This window comes from Drosophila simulans, chromosome 3R (assembly GCF_016746395.2).
Source record: "Drosophila simulans strain w501 chromosome 3R, Prin_Dsim_3.1, whole genome shotgun sequence".
Taxonomy (NCBI): Eukaryota; Metazoa; Arthropoda; class Insecta; order Diptera; family Drosophilidae; genus Drosophila; species Drosophila simulans.
The window spans coordinates 3,910,504-3,918,901 of NC_052523.2; positions in this window are offsets into that span (position 1 = coordinate 3,910,504).

An 8,398-nucleotide genomic window follows, 5' to 3' on the forward strand; every position below is an offset into this window, starting at 1 on the left:
TGTTCTGTATCTTCTGAAATCAATATTCATACTATAATAGCTTACACATTAAGATAAAAAATAATAGAATTGACCAACACACACTTGTATGTTAGATTTAAAAATTGCAAAGATATAGCCATTGCCCATGCTTGTTAGCTTTCTTGAATTCAAATCACCAGTTCGAGTATTCCTTTAAGATTTAAGTCTGTCACTTGCAGAAGGATGTACCTTTTGTCTGTAGGCATAGACTTGCCGTCCTGCCTAGGGCTTGATTTAACTACTTTAAAACCGGCTTCCAGCAAACACAAAATGCAGCTGCATCGAGGAATGTCTTCCTTGGTCCCTGCATTGTGCTTTGTGTGTTTTATGATGCAAAATTACACAAAGCCAAATAAGAACAAAGAATGCGAAAAGCGGGCAACAAAGAAAAGCAAAGCAAAATAAAACAAAACAGCCCGACAGCAGCCAACTAAAACTGCAACTCAACTTTGTAGACACACCGGAGGCTGCTGCAGTTGCTCCTGCTGCTGCTGCAAATGTTGCTGCTGTTCCTGTTGCTGCTGCTGCTGTTGCTGTAATTGCTGCCGAGACATGCCATAAAAAGGCAAAAGAAATTGCTAGCAAGCAATTAAAAGCGCAGCAAGGCAAATAAATGGCCACGCCCAACGATCGACGCCCACTTTTCCGTAATGGACTTAAGCTAAACGGAGTCGTCGCTTCGGTTTTTTATGTAGTTACCAACTTGACGTACTAGCTAACTAATTAGTCATAAAATTACACGACCCAGGACGAACGGGCCGCACAAAAGCCGGGCAAACTCCCAAGGAGGAGGGGACCCCAGCTCTGCTCCTGCCTCCCAAGTGTCCTGGCAGCCAAGTCAAAGTGCACTGGGTGCCCGGAAACAGTTGGCGCTGACGGAAATGCGTGCCCAGCCCACACATACACACACACACAAATGCGAGCACACTCGCATCCAATCACACCCATACCCATACACTTGCGGTGCAATCAATAGCTAGCATTATAAGCGGGACTTTAAAATCTAACAATTGTAGTTCTCAGTAAATGTTATTTCTTATGATAAATTTAAAAAGTGGTGTTTTCTAATTTTAATTTCTTTACTTAAGTCGCCTTCGACTAAAGTTTAATTAAAATAGAACTGCTAATCCCTTGAACTCCTCTGTACATGAGAATCAGAGGGAACTGGGACCTAAGGCTTGGGGCGTTAGGTCTGCCACTAATTGCTGATTTCCCGTGCCGCTGGCAGTGGAAACGGACTCGAAAACTAGCGATGGACACGTGAACGGAATGGCGAGCGAAGCTCGATTGCGATGGTTCGCTTGGGCGGAGGGAAAGTCGAGAATGGAAAGTGGAAAATGGGAAATGGAAAAGGCCCGACTCTCACACAAACAAAGATATGGGAACAGGCGCAGGGAAACCAAAGCGAGGCCGCACATTTGCCACATCACTTATTAGCTTTATTGCTTTTAACAATTTCAACTTCCACTTCCTGCAACGGCAGGCAACTAAAACGTGTGCTGATTAGTGCCACACAGCACCACCACACACATAGTCACACACACACACGTATCCTTGTCTGCCAGAGGCAGCGCCATAAATTCCTGAGCTGCAGGCAAAACTGCAGCCAAAGTCAAAGGCAACCTAGCGGAGTGGGAGTTGGGAGCTACACTGAAACATGGTTTCCCATTGAAATGTATAAGTACTAACCACTTTATAATTAGATGTTTTTGGTAGTTAACGATATGATTTAACCAAAAAGTAACTTCGAGTCAATTTCGCTCAGTGTAGCTACTTATTGGAGTGCCAAAGATACATATATTCAAAAGAACTGGCCTATTTCGCGTACAATTTTTCTCGGTGTGGGCGCTGGTACTCGTGGGGGGCAGACACATGCAACATTTAACATTGCAGACAATTTATAAGGACATTCATGGCACACGGCGGTGGCGATGGCGATGCGAGGAGGCCAGGCCCATAACTTGGCACTCGGCACAATGTGAACAGCTCGTCCTGCCCTCATCCGGCCCGAGCATGTGTCCTGTTTTAGTTTTCTCCTTTTGCCCGTACCCATCGCGTCCCCACGCCCTCTCGTCTTTTCCCGCTCGCATTGTATTTGAAATTCAACATTTAAGCCACTTATGGCCAACTTGAACTGGCATTTCAAAGGCTGCATCGCAGCAGCTAAAGCAAAAGCAGCAGGACAATGCCGCCTGGAGAGATTTATGGCTGGCTAAAAGCGTGAGAGAGGATCTGGTGGCAATGATAAATGCCGCCACGAAAACGTTTAAAATAAGGCAATAATATTTAGCATCGAATAAATGGATTAAGACAGGAACTGTGCACAGCCAATAACTCTAGTCCGCATATTGTAAGAGTGAACAAATTAGAATAAATAAATCAATCCAGAACGGAAAGAAAGTTCAATTGTGAAGAGAATTGAAAGGAGTTTGTTTAAAAGCGATAACTTTTATCCAGATCCAACACGATGCAACATTTCGAAAAAGTTCTCGTGGCCCAACTGATACCAGCCAATCCATTCTGATACCCTTCGTTCGAACCGAAACTAGCTCAATCTGTCAAACCGCCGGCACTTAAGTCCGCTGGCCTGGGAACTTTTACGGCTGCAGCTGTATCTACACATTGTGGGTTAATGCATCGAACATCGAAGACAGGGCTGTCATTTGAGCCCCGGCATCAACACCAAACGGGTCTCAGCATCGACAGGCCATTCGATTCCGGCCAAGTCACCAGGGGGACCTTAAAAAGAGGGCAACAGATGCAGGATGGCAGAGGAGAACATGCAAATTAGATTCGGGCGAGGTAGCAACGGGGCCAATCCCGTGTCCGACCAAGCGACAAGGATAAGTAAGCCACCGCCCGATGCACTTCAGGACTCGCCAGCGCCACGGAGAGGTCATTGTCTGGGCACAAAAATCCGACTGCACAATCTGCGGAAAATTAGATTCCACTCCCCCAACTGCCGTGATGCATATGTGCATGGAAATTGCCGGCAGGACGTGCGGCAAAAGCCACTGTTCTGGGGCTTGGCAACTGTATTTATGACACGTGACCAAATGAAATTATTTGCGCCGGGCCATCTTAAATCGCAATTGTGGCATCTCGGCCGGATATTCGGGTATATTTTCATTCCAGCCGCCTCGACACGAAAAAGGTGGACAGCTCGCCCAGAGAGCGGCCAAGGATTAAGTAAAATAAGTAAAATCCTTACATATGCAAACTCATTCCTACGATTGCGGCACAGTCAACAGAGGAATGCGCCTGCCTCTGACAGCTCAGTTGAGCCCGCCTCGGCTCGCCGGAGTCTAGATAATAAAGTCGGTTGACAGCAAGGATGTCATATTCGTATATAGGAATTTTCTTGGACGTCAGCCTCATTTAGAGTGAAAGAAAAATTTAGACATGGCATTATTCAATTAATTGCAGTTCAACAAATTTGATAGTACGTTAAATTTAACTTCAGAAAGACCTACTACTGAATACAGAAATATTTATACATGAGTACAAATTTCTGAAGCTGGAATCCTACTTTTCTTTCTTTCGGTTTTATTCGCGTGCTCTGAAAATTGTCCCACTGTGCATCGTCTATATCCTGCAGCGATTCTTTGTGACGTGAAACAAAGGCGAAGATCCTTCGCAGGCAGTGCAGCAGTAATAAACTCTGCTCAGCCCACCAAAAATCCCCGTGGCAGCCGGTCTACGTCCTCAAGTTTGATTTCTTTAAGAGCAAAAAGTAAATCAAACGAGTTCGCATGCCGCTGACAGATAGCATTGAATGCACTGCAAGGACCAAGCTGACAAGTAAATGTAAAAATAAAATGAAATAAAACGGAAGGGGAACCCCCGAAACGAAGACAATTCAATGCGTGACTTGACTGAGCAACTGATGGATGTACTTGAAGTCGTCAACTTCATTTTAATCAGCGCCTGACAGCGTGCAACTATTAAGGCGAAATGTAATAGTGTCCCCGTTCAGCCCAACAGCCCTGCTACTTTCCTACCACTACCACAGCCACTACCTTTTGGCCAAAATCGGGCCAGGAATTTGATAAGCCCCGGGTGATAAGACAGACGTCGGCAGACGTTCAGCTTGGGTTCAGTTCAAAATGGCGTCACAAAATACATTTTGAAACGAGCAGCGAAAACGTGAGTTGATTAGCAATAACCCGCCGGCTCCATCCCGAGTCTAGTATGTATGTATGTGTGCGTGTGGGTGTCCTTAGCGCCATTTTGTTTCATAGCGGAGACAAGTTTAATGGGCAGCTCTTAAAAGGTTTCCAGGATCCGAATATGGCCCGCCACATTAGTGCCTCAGGTCTGGAGATACTAAAAAATTGTGTACATCAAGATATATGGCTAGCACGTGGCAGCCATATGTCAGAGTCGCCTTTATTAATATTTTATGTGCTGTTTATAAAACAACAGAATCGAACGCTTTTTACTGACGAGCTTCCAATGGGCATTATATACGTGTATTGACGTAATGGCTGAACCAGTTTTTCCCCTTCATTCCATATCCCCTTCAATGCAATGCGTTTTTGCAATTGTCAACTATGGTTGACTATGCCACCATACAGTCTTATGACAAAAGCTTATATTGTTAGCTGCTTTAATTTGCCAACGCTCTTTAAATGTTTTAATGCCTTTTCCGATTGCAATATTTGCATTTATTCCCATCGCTTAACTGTCGCTGCTTACGCCTATTTGGCTTTCGATGGAATAATGAAAGCCATCAAACTGTGAAACCCCTTTTTATTTTATCTCCAAGATCACAAAAAATTATTGAATTTTATCAACACAAAATGCAACCCAGATAACAGCAACAGAAAAACATAAAACAGGAAGCTTTCAACTCAAAGACTGTAAAATATATATTTTATTTATTTGCTGTAGGCGCAAGACCATTAACTAACATTTTTTAAAAGCATTGTATTTTGATTTAATATATTGTTTTAGAAACAGAGTTTTTTATATGGCCGCAACTGAAACAAATTCCAACCAATAAACCAAAAATGACAAACCCAAAATCCAGACATTGACAAAGCTCCCCAAGAAATTGGCCAAAGCCGTAGTAGCAGAGAAATATGACAAGCCAACTGAAGCACAATCGAAAGAAAAGGAAATTAAAAACATAAATAAAAACAACCCCACACGCAAGGGTTAAGGCCCAGTTGACCCATTCTCCTGCAACAACAAGTGAGAATTATGAGCCAAGCTTTCGGATCTGTGGCCAAACAGTTGTGTATTGTAATGCATTTGCTCAGCTGGCCCAAACAAAAAAGCCCGAATTAAATGCTCACAAACAAGGCGGGAAAATGCACCAGAAATTCAACACTTTTTCGAGTGGGTAGGGCAGATTTAGCTGCTGCTGGCGTTTTGGCTATGAAAAAGCTTACAATGTTATAACGTTGCTCCTCAAAGCGAGCAATAAACGAAAAGTCACAGATAACACTTCTAGAAAATGTTATATGTTATATATAAACCAAAGAAATATTTTTCACTGGCAATCAATGGTAATCTTTATAATTATAGCTTCTTAATGACTTTTTAAATGAATCCAAAACCTTAAACAATTTATATTTTTTAAATTTATAAATAAATCATGACTTAAACCGCTGTTAAAGAAATGCATAAAGCTCAAAACTTACAAGGATATAACCAGGTTTTTACGAACCGTAGCCATTTTTATAACCAGCTCTACGTTTGCGACTACGGTTCCGGGTGAGTGTACGGGTACGGGTAGGAGAACTGGTCCGTGTTCGGGTTGAGGTCTCCTATTCCGATTCCGACTCCGGTCGCCGTTGTCGCTTAACATAGATAAATTGCGTTAGAAAAAGAGGCGGCGGTGTCCTGGGTCCATTCGTATAATTCACTTTTGTCAGACTCATAAAAATTGTTGAGTGACATTTGTTTGTGTTTCCCGTTTGCTGTTCTTGTACTTGTTTGTTGCTCTGTTTTCACTGATTTTGTGTCAGTGCAGCCATCTTTTTCTTTTCCACTAGACTACCCACACACAGATACTCACCCACACAGCCCGCGTTTACCTAACAACCAACAACAGAGTCTCAAAAAAAGCACACACTGTATTTTGCCTTTTGGCTTTTAGCATTTTTCTTGCCTTTTTGCGCAGCTCTCGTGTTTCTGTCTCCACATAAAAGAAAATTAGTGAGTTTTGTTGCAAAAATATAAAACATTCCCCCCGCTTCGCCCGCCCCTTTGGGCCATCCTTTTCGGCATTCTTTTTGAGTTTTTTGTCTTTGCTTTTGACATTTCTGCTGTAGGTACATAATGACAAAGGTTTCCGTTTTCAAATGGTCTCACACAAAGCGATGAAAAAGCTTATAACTGTTTTTGTTTCGCATTGTTTTGCGTTTGATTTGAATAAAAATGCCTGCAATTGCATAGTTTGGGCCTTTGATGCAATTGGAGTCCTTGTTCGGAGGAATCTCGTGTGTCCCGTGCAATTGACGCCTTTCGTCCGGCTTGGCAGTCAAATGACTGCAATTAAAAGGTATTTTCTGGTCCATTTCAAGCGGTGTTTAGACACTCGGAACGGATACCTAAAAATTGCTGCTCAAATGTATTATTCCTGATTCATCTGCAGTATAATAGGCATATCATTTATTTTTCTTTAGTATTGCTAAATTTCGTTAATGTGATACATACATCTTTTGAGTAAATGAATAATTAAATAATAAATAGCAAATAGTAGTAATGATCTAAGTGCAATATCGGGAAAAGAAATTGAAAAGTGCAGAAGGATGTGGGATTACTCAGCATTCACACGCCAATCAGGCAGTTCCCCTGAGTGCAGTTTGCCTTTCATATGCGAGTATTTTTTGAGTCAACACGCCAAGTTCGTCCGCTGGCATATTGAACTTTGCACCGCCCGCAGCCACCGGCCATTGCTTTCCTAACGAACCACAAAACGTCCACAGGTCCGTCACAAATCACGGCCAACACGTGCCATCCAGTCCGGTAGTCCCTAGTCCGTAGTCCACGGTCCAGAGTCGAAAGTCCAAAGAGTCGATGGTCCAGCGTCCTGGGCACCTTCGCTTATTAACAATCCTCGGAGATATTCCCCATCGCCGGCGCTGGCTTTTCCTTTCCCATTCACATTTCCCCGGCATCCGTGTTTGCCATTTCCCGTTGCCGTTACCATTTTTACATTAATGAAGTGCTCGTGTGGGCAAGTTGTTACATTTTCCTTCGGTCTGGCGTTGATTACATGAGAAATTCATGTTCAAATTCAAATTTAAAACTTTGCCAACCGACGGGGAAAACTTTGTTCAACCAGGTAACCGATAAAAAAGGACCTGCAAAATAGACGGCAGTCCAAGTTTTTTCAACGAAAATTTTCAGCTCGACTTATGTTGAAGTCGTGCCATTGCACTTTCCCAGGGCTTTCCTTGATTTGTTGACGGTGGTGGTGGTGGTCGTGGTATGGGTGGTGGTGGCTGGTGGTGATGGGGGTATGTATCTCGGATATATTTCTGTCTGACCACCGTTTTGTCGCTGGCCACTGCAGTGGAAATATTTCGAATTTCGCTCGTACATTTTCCAATGTGCTGCATTCAAATATTATCAATTTCTGCAGCTAACGATTTTTCTTGCCATCGCTAACTGATTGAATTGTTAGAACGTTTTACGTGTGCGGCATCTGAAATGCGCAACTATGCCACGCCCCCGCAACCCCAACCCTCGACCTTCAACCAACGCCTGCCACTCAGGCTGAACTTCGGCTGAACGGCGGCGGGAAAATCAATTTTCGTCGAAATAAATTGTCGAATTTCTGGTATAAATTGCAAACGTTTGCCCAACACTTTCGCAACACGCTTTTCCGCTCTTATCGCTTAATGTTGGCCGCTTTTTGCTCTTGGCGGTCAGTAGAAATTATGAAAAAAAGGATTACTTGTAGTAGGTGAAAAAAATCATGAGAGAAATAACATTTTATTTGATTTCCAAGTGGCCATTATTTAACGCAGATAAATCACTTTAGCATGCAAGTCATCCCTTCCCATTTAACATTTCCATTAGCAGCACAGTTTAATTATTTAGTGATGGCTAAAATCGATTACAAATGTATATGAAACTCAAATTGCGTCTTGCTTCTTGGCGAATGAAAACAATTAAGCTATAGGCCTGATTTGCTTTCAATGCTCCCAAAAATATTTACACTTTTTAAAACCATGCTTTTAAATAAAAAGCTATAAAGACCCACCAGTATCTATCATATTTCATTAGTATAATCACGAGCCGCAATTAGTGTAGGTTTTTTTTCCGACTAATGAGTGTTTGAGACCCTCGCTAGAATGCTTTTCACATTTCCTAGATTGTGTAAAATGAACAGCAGTTTCGTTGCTGTATGATATTCATC